Source organism: Squalius cephalus (assembly GCF_949319135.1).
Source record: "Squalius cephalus genome assembly, chromosome: 1".
NCBI lineage: Eukaryota > Metazoa > Chordata > Actinopteri > Cypriniformes > Leuciscidae > Squalius > Squalius cephalus.
This window is the reverse complement of record NC_137122.1, coordinates 281,659-292,500: the sequence shown is the minus strand read 5'-3', so window position 1 is coordinate 292,500 and position 10,842 is coordinate 281,659.

Below are 10,842 nucleotides of genomic sequence, written 5' to 3'. Positions count from 1 at the left end.
TATGAAGAGTTCAGATGCAAAACCCTCTAAGTGCCATCTGAAATTTTCTTCTAGAATGATAATTTTTATCAGGCTTGTATATTTAAGTTCAATAATTTCACTTAAATGGCAATGCAAATTACCTATTAATTGTAATTTAAGTGAAATCACTTAACCTAAATATACAAGCTTTATAAAAATGATCATTCTAGAAGAAAATTTCAGATGGCACTTAGAGGCTTTTGCATCTGAACTCTTCATATATATATATATATATATATATATATATATATATATATATATATGAACTAAATTAATAACATTTTAACAACATAAATGAACCATCACTGAACTTACTTAAGCTGGACTGTGATGCTATTTTCGTCTAGAAACAATCTTTGTTGCATTATTTTCCTGTTATCTCTGTAAAGCTGCTTTGAAACACAGTATTGCAAAAAGCGCTGTATAAATAAAGGTGACTTGACCAAACCCACCTAAAACCAGACCTGTGTGGCTGAAGCAAACCAGGGCTGTGTTTCCCAAAATCATCGTTAGCCAACTATGTTCGCAAGTTCCGTCGTTATCAGCAGTTCAACGAGTCTGCGTTTCCCCAAACCATCGTTACAACGAACATTCGCAAACGGCATCCAAAGTTGTGTGTTTTGAACGACAGATCTCGACCTGCGGTTAGAAGCAGTTTCTTGTTTGCATGACATGTGGACTCAATAAATCCTTATCTTGAGCCAAACAAGCAAGCTGACATTCAGTGCAATATATATCTTAATGCATATAAATGTAATTTACGTATTTTAGTTTGTCAAGAGATCTAAAGTGCTATTGCTATTTGCTATACTGCAAAACCAGTATTAAAGTGTGCCATTATTTTCAATTCATATCGCAGAGTAAAGAACAGTTACTTTTCCTCTAATGACAAATCACTGAGGTTTGGTCACTACCATCAGATGGTCACTATCTGTCTATCTGGTTACAGTCACTGGTGACAGTGAATAAGTTAGTTGGTTGGTTATAGTTGGTTGGTTGGTTAGTTAGTAAGTTGGTTGGTTGGTAGGTCGGTTATCTGTTAGTTGGTTGATTGGTTAGTTGGTTGACTGGTTAGTTGGTTGGTAGGTCGGTTATCTGTTAGTTGGTTGATTGGTTAGTTGGTTGACTGGTTAGTTGGTTGGTCAGTTAGTTAGTAAGTTAGTTAGTTGGTTGGTTGGTCAGTAAATCGGTTAGGCTGTTATTTGTTAGTTATTTGTTGGTTGGTTAGTTGGTTGGTTGGTTGGTCGGTTGGTTATCTGTTAGTTGGTTGGTTGGTCAGTTAGTTAGTAAGTTAGTTGGTTGGTTGGTAGGTCGGTCGGTCAGTCAGTTAGGCTGTTATTTGTTAGTGGTTGGTCGGTCGGTTATCTGTTAGTTGGTTGATTGGTTAGTTAGTTGGATAGTTAGTTAGTTAGTTAGTTAGGGTTACTCTACATGTCTCGTGACGCTCTTCTTGGTGGAGGCTCAGTGGGTCCATATCTAAAGCCCAGGATCGTCGCTGAGACACGTTGATCTTCCCACCATTAATCTCTTCATTATGAATGTTGGGACTCGTGTAGCAAATTAGTGTAATGTGCTTGATTAGATGACTGATACCTTCTTTAGTTTGAGAAGGACAGACACATTCCTGTCACTGCAGATTTATTTTGTTGATGAATAAAAACAAAAGGTTTTGGTCTGTTTCTGTGGCGTCTGCAGCGACAGCGTCATGAAGACAGATCTGGAAACCAGCGAAGCTGACAGGCTTGAGCAGAGTAATCCGGTTTAGAGCTTTAGATTGTCCTGCCCGCCCTGAGGAGGCGTGGGGGATTGTGGGTAATTGGATATGACCAAACGGGACCTGACGTTTCAGAGAAACATGATGTGTTCTTCCACAACATACTTAACTGGGTTAATGTGGTAAACAGCACGGTACACTCAAAAAAATGATTTTAGCTCTTTGTTCAATTTCATTAATTAAAATGAGCATATACAACACAACCCTTCATAGAAATGATTCCAGCTTAATTTCATTAAATGTAATCAATGTAATTTAAAAAAAATTTGGTTTACCAATTTTTTTTTAATTGAGTCAACATGAATATTTTTCGTTCGTCTTAACCGGATGTCACTCAAAAAAAGAATTTGGGCCTCTTGTTAAAATAATTGATTACAATAAGCAAAAGTAACACGATTGTTTAATATTGTCACAACTTAATTTAATTGTGTTCAATCAACCTAATTCATTTGTGTGAAAAATACATGAATCATTGTTGTTGACATTTAACTGGGCAGTGGATCTGTAGTTCCCAGCATGCTTTGCAAGGGACTGCATTAAGAGGGTCAATTTAGGGAAAAAGTGTTATTTTATGTGTTTTTCAGTAAATGGAAAGATGTTGTTAGTTAATGTTAGTGTTTAATGTTCAGTTATGTTATAAACTTAGAGGACTTTCTGTAATGTTTTTGAATTTTGTGGTTACCATTATGCAGAAGAGTGGCGACTGTGTTTAGGCTGTGGGCTCAGTGTTACGCTATATGTGCATTAAATCTCGTGTTCAGGCTGTGGGCACTCAGTATACACTGTGTAAACCTCGCTCACAGACCTGCACAAGTAATAATTCAATTGAACACTAGTAGTGTCTATCATTAGAAGTGACCATAGAGTCAAATTAACTAAAATTATAATGTTGGTTATTTAAGGCAGGACAAAAACTAAATGCAGTTAACCTGACAAAACTTTATCTAGCAGGAATGACTAAATTAATTTAAATTCATACAACAAGATTACAACAAATTATTTCAAACTAATTCGATTTTGTTGGAAAAAATGTCATTCAATTTTGTGGAAAACCTTTCCTTAATTTAATTAAGTTCGTTCAACAGATTATTTTTTTGAGTGTAGAGCCTGAAAGCTTTAAAGTGGGCTGATTATTCTTACTGTGACATGAGGTTTGGGTTTGGTCTCGTTTATAAGAAAGTGGGGATCAAATCAGAGATTGCAATTCAAAATGCTTCTGTTGTTCATTTAGAAAAGTTTGATTATTAATGAAACGATCTCAGTGTTAATGTGTCTCAGCATCGCTGGAGCTTCATGAGTTGAACCTTCTTCTTCTTCTCTTCGGTTTCTGGCGGATCGCAAACAACCTTTAAAGGTGCATACCATGAGCTGAACCTGATGATCTGAGACGTGAACACTGTACACATGATCACATGATCAATGACACTCGTTCACTTGCATCTGATTCGTCACACAGAATTAGAGCAGAAGATTCTTCTTTATTTTGCACCGTTATGTTTCTGTTTATTTACAGGTGTTTTTGATACTCCAGGGGCCGTATTCACAAAGCATTTTATCTTACCACTAGGAGTACTCCTAAATCACACTAAAAGATTTTAGCTAGGAGTTTTCTCATAAAAGTTATTCACAACGCCTTTCAGACCTTTTACACCTTCGTTGCTATGGATGACGTCATTACTCATGCACGAGCTTGACTGAAGTGACCACCTTGATTGGCTGATGATTGTAACGCGGGAATGATTCCAAACTCCTCCCCTACGATGATGAGTGACAGGTGACAGGTCTGAGAATGCGTGCGCTACACAAGTAGTGCGAAGGACGGAAGATGATGAATAACTGAATAAATAGCCTACATGAATAAAGAGTAAGGCAAAACAAATAGCCTAGTAGCCTAATGAAACATATGGATTGATGCAATATCTTTGCAACATTATTGAATTAATCTGTCACTATATGCCTCTGCCTACGTTTGCAAATAGAAGAACATTTTAATTTGATTCACAATGAAACGTTACAATTAGTTTACATGCAGTGAGTAGCCTAGTTTTGGTTGTTGTTGGTGGCGTTATTGCATCCCTAGTTATGCCTACACTGCAGAATTGTTCCCTCACGATTGGAAGCTCCTGTAGCGCCGCATACGCATTTCAGAACATCACAGCGTGAAATGCCACAAAAAGCGGTTTGTGAAGGTCTTAGTGAGTTAGGAGTCCTCTCGACTTCTTTTAAGCTGTCCCAGGCTTAGCTGCTACTTTTAGGGCTAAAATGCTTCGTGAATTACTCTTAGTCAAAAAAATTAGGAGTCCTAAAGTTACGAGTGACACGCCCATTATTTTTAGGAGTTGCTCCTAAATTCGCCAGTTAGAGCTGTTAGGAGCTACTTTTAGCCTTAAAATTCTTTGTGAATACGGCCCCTGATTTTCATTGTGGTCTCTAATGTCTTTTTTTTTTAATCCCTGCAGTGTTTGTGTTCTCTCGTTATATAACCATTTCATCTGATGGCATTTTATATATAGAAGGCTGTTAATGTGATTATATGGGACTGAAGATCCAATCAGGAAGAGGTTTAGAGGGATTTACTGCTGACGTGAACGCTTCTTAGCTTTTGTTCTTCCCATCAGAGCCGTGAGTTTCAGCTCTGCATTTGTTTTCTCATTTTGCAGGAATAGACGCATAAGAACCAAACTGTTTCTCAGTGTTTGTTTGAGTGAGATGCTGTTTCATGTGTTGAACAGAAGGGGGAGTCATGACACTTCATTTACATCTGTGTAATGTAAATTAAAAGAGAGAGAGAGTGTGTGTGTGTGTGTGTGTGTGTGTGTGTGTGTGTGTGTGTGTGTGTGTGAGAGAGAGAGAGAGAGAGAGAGAGAGAGAGTGTGTGTGTGTGTGTGTGTGTGTGTGTGTGTGTGTGAGAGAGAGAGAGAGAGAGAGAAAGAGAGAGAGTGTGTGTGTGTGTGTGTGTGTGTGTGTGTGTGTGTGTGTGTGTGTGAGAGAGAGAGAGAGAGAGTGTGTGTGTGTGTGTGTGTGAGAGAGAGAGAGAGAGAGAAAGAGAGAGAGAGAGAGTGTGTGTGTGTGTGTGTGTGTGTGAGAGAGAGAGAGAGAGAGAGAGACCTTTAAAATCTGATTTATTTTACAAGAAATTTTTCAAAACATAAACAAAAAAGAAATATTATATAATCCAACACCTTAAAACATTATTCAAACACCTTAAAAATCTGAAATAATAATAAAAAAAAAAAAATAAAATAAAAAAATAATAATAGAAATAAATAAATAAATAAATTAACAAATACAACACAAATTCTCTTTTATAACACTCCAAACCTTATCTGATAACCTTGCCCTTCACTGGGCTTACACAGCACGCCTTCGGCTCCCCACATCAAAAAAAAAGGCCTCAATATCATTGGTCATTTCATAATAAGCATCAAGCGTCCCTTTATAAAACCTTTTAACATATGCACTGGATCTACTCCACTTAAATTAAGAGTCTTGTTTTTCCTGGTTAACCAAATTGCCATCTTTGCTTTACCAAAAATAAAATTCAGTAATATAACGTTTTGCTTATTTGCAGCACTATATTTTGGCCCAAATATAAATAACCCATTAGTAAACAAAAAACCTAACCTTTGGCAAACTTCTTTTAACAACCAAAAAAGTCCACTCAATCTTGAACATTCAACAAAAAGATGATTAACTGTTTCAGATTCCCCACAAAAACTACACTCTACACTATGCAAAGGATCCAGATGTGCTTTGTATCTGTTTGTGGCTATTGCCCAATGTACAATCCGCCACTGAAAATCACCTAATCTTTTCTCAGTGGGCTTCTGGTACAGGGACCTCCAGCTACCTTTCGGGGAAGATCCTTGCCCAGCCACTCCGATCCACTTTGACTCGATCACTTTGTCAAGAGCTCTTAGATTAAGAGTTTTAACACAAATCGTATACAGGGCTTTCTTGGAAAGGAGTTCAAAGTTTCCAAGTTCAGGTGTTCTAAAGGTCAATAGACTCCCTTCAGTCTCTTCCCAATCTCCCACTTCCGCAGACACACGTATTTCAGGGAATAATCCATCAAAGTTCTCCAAATGTGATATCCGAAGACACAAAAGATCCTTTATTTCCTCCAGCAATCTTTGAAGTAAGTAAGTAAGTAAGTAAAATTTATTTATATAGCACATTTATCACAGCAAAGCTGACCAAAGTGCTGAACAAAGTCAAAGAATAACATAAAATAAACAAAACACGATACAATAAAACAATGGAACATAAATAAAATCACAAATTTAAAATGCCTGGGAATAAAAATATGTTTTCAACTTCATTTTAAAGGTTGTGATAGACGTTGCAAGGCGAATGTCCAGTGGAAGCTGGTTCCAGAGACGGGGGGGCCGCAATAGAAAAAGCCCTATCACCCTTTGTCTTTAGGCGTGAACAAGGGACAACTAAGAGAGCTCTATCAGAAGATCTTAATGATCTGGGGGATGAAAAAGGAATAAGATGATCTGAGAGATAAGATGGAGCTTGACCATTGAGAGCTTTAAAAACAAACAACAAAATTTTAAATTGAATTCTGAAATAGACAGGAAGCCAATGAAGAGAGGCCAAAACTGGTGTAATGTGATCTGTTTTCTTTGCCCCAGTCAACAGCCTTGCAGCAGCATTTTGTACCATCTGTAAGCGTGCAATGGATGACTGAGGAAGACCCAAATATAATGAATTACAGTAGTCGAGGCGGGAGGTGATAAAAGCATGAATGACTTTCTCCAGATCATCATGTATTAATTTGTTTAGTTAAGCAAAGTTCAGAGTCCAGAATGACACCAAGATTTCTGACCTGGGAGGAGACTGAGGGGAAATGCTTGCCGAGCTCATTTATGAGACAACTTCTCAACTTAGAGGGGCCAAAGACGATTACTTCCGTTTTATTTTCATTAAGTCTAAGAAAGTTGTTGGAAAGCCAATTTTTAATGTCCCCTAGGCAGGCCAATAAAGGTTGAATGGTATCACCAGCTTTCAACGGTATGTACAGCTGGGTATCATCCGCATATAAATGAAATGCAACTTTGTGTCTCCTAATAATGTCTCCCAAAGGTCGCATATATAAGTTAAAAAGGAGTGGCCCTAAAATGGATCCTTGAGGCACTCCACAGATAATAGGAGCAACAGACGAAGAAAACTTACCCAACTCAACAGAAAAAAACCTGTCTCTAAGATATGAATTAAACCACTGCAAAGCAATACCCCCAATACCAAACAAATTTTCTAACCGGCAGAGAAGAATATCATGATCAACTGTATCAAAAGCTGCTGTAAGATCAAGAAGCAGCAGAACTGAATTTTTACCACTATCCGCTGCAAGCAAAATGTCATTGAATACTTTAAGCAAAGCAGACTCAGTGCTATGATGGGCAGAGAAACCAGATTGGAGAGGTTCTGTTAATTTAGCTGCATTCAAAAAGGAGATCAATTGTGAATATACAACTTTTTCTAAAAGTTTAGATAAAAATGAAAGCTTAGAGACAGGCCGATAATTATCAAGACAGTTTTCATCCAAACCCTGTTTCTTGAGCAAAGGTTGAACTACAGCATGTTTAAAAAATTTCGGGACTACCCCTACACTTAGAGACGAGTTAATCACTGACTGAATGGAAGTACCAATTTCAGAAAAAGAGGCCTTAATAATCTCAGAAGGAATGACATCAAGTGAAGAGGCAGTTTTCTTCATCTTATTGACCAAATCATAAAGTTCCCTCAAAGAAACACTTTGAAAACAAGAAAAAGAAGCTGGACTTGCCAGCGAAAACAGTGACAGATCTGATGACTGCAAGGTAAAAGAGGAGCGGATAGTTAACACTTTATCTGAAAAAAACTGTAAAAAATCTTCACAAAGTTTAGTTGAGGGTTCCACATGAAACTGACAACCTGGATTAATTACTGAATTAATCGTGGAAAACAGAATTCTAGGTCTATGAGAGTGTGTAGTAATTAAATCAGAAAAATACTTAGACCTAGCTGATTTTGCAGCTTTCTGAAAGTTAAATAAACATTCTTTGAATAACTCACAAGACACAGTTAACGAATCCTGTTTCCATTTCCTCTCCGCTTGACGACATGCCCGCCTAAGAGAGCGAGCATTGTCGTCAAGCCAATAATAAGATTTATGTCTGGGTGTCTTTAACTTAAAAGGTGCAATAACATCTAAAATATTAGAACAATTTGTATAGAGAAGAGTAGTCAGTTCATCAGGCCCAGTGGAAGACTCAACAGCATTCAAAATAGATCCTTCAACAGCGTTAGCATGATAGATTTCACTAAACTGAGGAGGAATAGATGAATTTATACAACGAGAGTAATGGCCCAGATGTTTTTCTATAACTGCAGAATTCTCAGCATGGACATTAAAAACAATAGGGCTGTGATCAGAAAAGGAGACATCTTCTATGTTTACATCGTCTACAGCAACACCATGTGACAAAATAAGGTCCAAAGTGTGACCATGAACATGAGTTGCTCCATTTATATGTTGCATAAAACCAAAAGATTCCAAAACATTACCAAATTCCTTGACCAAGGGTCGACCTGGGCAGCACACATGTATATTAAAATCTCCCAATAATAACAGGTGATCATACGATGGCAAGATATGAGTTACAAATTCACAAAACTCTCGTATAAAACCACTGTCAGGATTAGGTGGCCTATAAATTAGCGCACAGAACACCGCAGTGGAATCAGACTCTAGCACAATACATTGTAACTCAAATGATGCATAACTCCCGACAGAAACGGGACGTATGTTGAGGGTTTGTTTAAAAACCATGGCGACCCCACCGCCTTTGCCAGTACATCGTGGTGTACTAATAAAACAACAGTCCGGCGGACAGAGTTCTTCAAAGACAGACGACTCACCAGCAGAAGCCCACGTCTCCGTCAGGAAAAGGATATCCAAGTTGCGTCCAGTATAAAAGTCATTTAAAATAAAAGTCTTGTTGCACACGGACCTTGCATTAACTAGGGTCATGTTGAGATGAAACTGTAGTTCCGAGTTCAGATCCAGTCGAACAAAATCCATTTGGCGAAGATTTAAATGTTCCACTCCTCTCCGGCGAAGTCGTAAACGCGGCAAAGCGGAGGTAGAAGAATCATCGAAAACGGGAAGATGAAAAGCACATATATAATCCCAGGAGCGTCGCGCCAGGTGATGCCCCTCCAAATAAGTTGTATCCAGGGAAAACTGGGTTGAGAATTTTAAGGATGAAGCAATCGCCCGTCTAATTCTCACTCGAACACCACCACGACAACCTCTCTTTCTGCGGCGTTTCCGTACAGGAGGAACACAGCAGGGTAGTTGGTAAACGCACTCTGGCGCAGGTTGCTTGGAAGAGGATTGAGAGCAAGAGTAGAGAACTGGGCAGTTTCTCAGGTAACCAGCTTCCATACAACATTTGATGTTAAATAAGGCTTGGCGATCGTAGGTCAGCACTGAGTCTACATGATACCAGTGCAACACCACACAGAGAACAAACAGTACAGGTAACGTTACTACAGACTGAAACACACAAGAGAGACGGCATGCCGAGTACACTGGCGCCATCTTGGATTCCCAAGAAGAACTCGAAGAGACCGAATGTCTGTTTTAAGGTGCAATTCTTCCGCTGTAATCCACTGGTTGTTAATCTTTAAATGTCCAATTTTACAAATGCCAGCTTTTATCAGATTACTACGTAGAGTGCCTGAATTCAGCAGTTCAGCAGACAAAAGTCCATTAAAAAACAAAGGTTCTTGCAAAGTCCAGACGTTAACTCTTTCCACACTTGTAAAGCTGAAGCATAAAAAGATGTGAGTCCGTTAAGGTCCATATTCTCCAAGTTCATTAAGAACAGATGTCTGTCGAGACCCAGACGACCCACCCTCCTCAAGAGGGCACATGCCACTTCCATCCAGTTCTGATCTTGATGGTAAAGAAATTGTTGGACAGTCTTAAGACGAAAAGCCGCATACCTGGATTTTAATTCAATTAGGCCTTGTCCTCCCTCATGAACTGGTAGATACAAGACTGCCTCTTTCACCCAGTGCTTTCCAGTCCAGAAAAAATGAACAAGAACTCTCTGGATATCCACAAAAGGTCCATTGGTGGGTCCAGAACATTTAGCCTGTGCCATAGGGTGGATGCCACTAAATTGTTGATAACCAGCACCCTTCCCCTATACGATAGCTGAGGCAGCAACCAGTTCCACTTAGACAACTTAGCACAAACTTTATCCTTTACATTCTCCCAATTCTTTTTTTTAAACTCTTCACTTCCTAAATAAATCCCTAAAAATTTGAAACCTATTTTCCCCCATTTTACATTTTCAGGAATAACTGGTAAAACTTCTGTTGAATGTTCAAGACACCACAAAGCTTCCGTTTTACTCCAATTTAACTTTGCAGATGATGCCTTTTCATATAAACATAGACACTTACTAACTGTGTTTACATCTTTTTGATTCTTGACAAAAACAGTAATATCATCTGCATATGCAGTCAGCTTGATTTCATTATGAATACTGTTTCCTATACATATACCAGACACATTTCTCCTAAATAAACACAACAAAGGTTCGACTGCTAATGCATACAACTGACCAGACAAAGGACACCCCTGTCTGATTCCCCTTTGCATTTGAATTGGTGGACTTAAATCTCCTCCAATTTTCACTAAACATGAAGCATTTGTATACAAAGTCTTAATCCCGGATAAAAAACCATCACCGCAACCAAAAGCTTTAAGTGTTCTGAATAAATACTCATGATCTACACGATCAAATGCCTTCTCTTGGTCTAATGATAGAAGACCTAAATTAATACCATTTAATTTACAATAATCCAGTAAATCTCTCACTAGAAAAATATTATCATAAATAGTTCTATCCGGAATACAATATGATTGATCCTTATGAATGATATTACCCAAAACACACTTCAATCTATTGACCAAAACTTTTGCCAGAATTGTATAATCAGTGGTGAGGATGGAAACGGGTCTCCAGTCCTTCATGAGACTT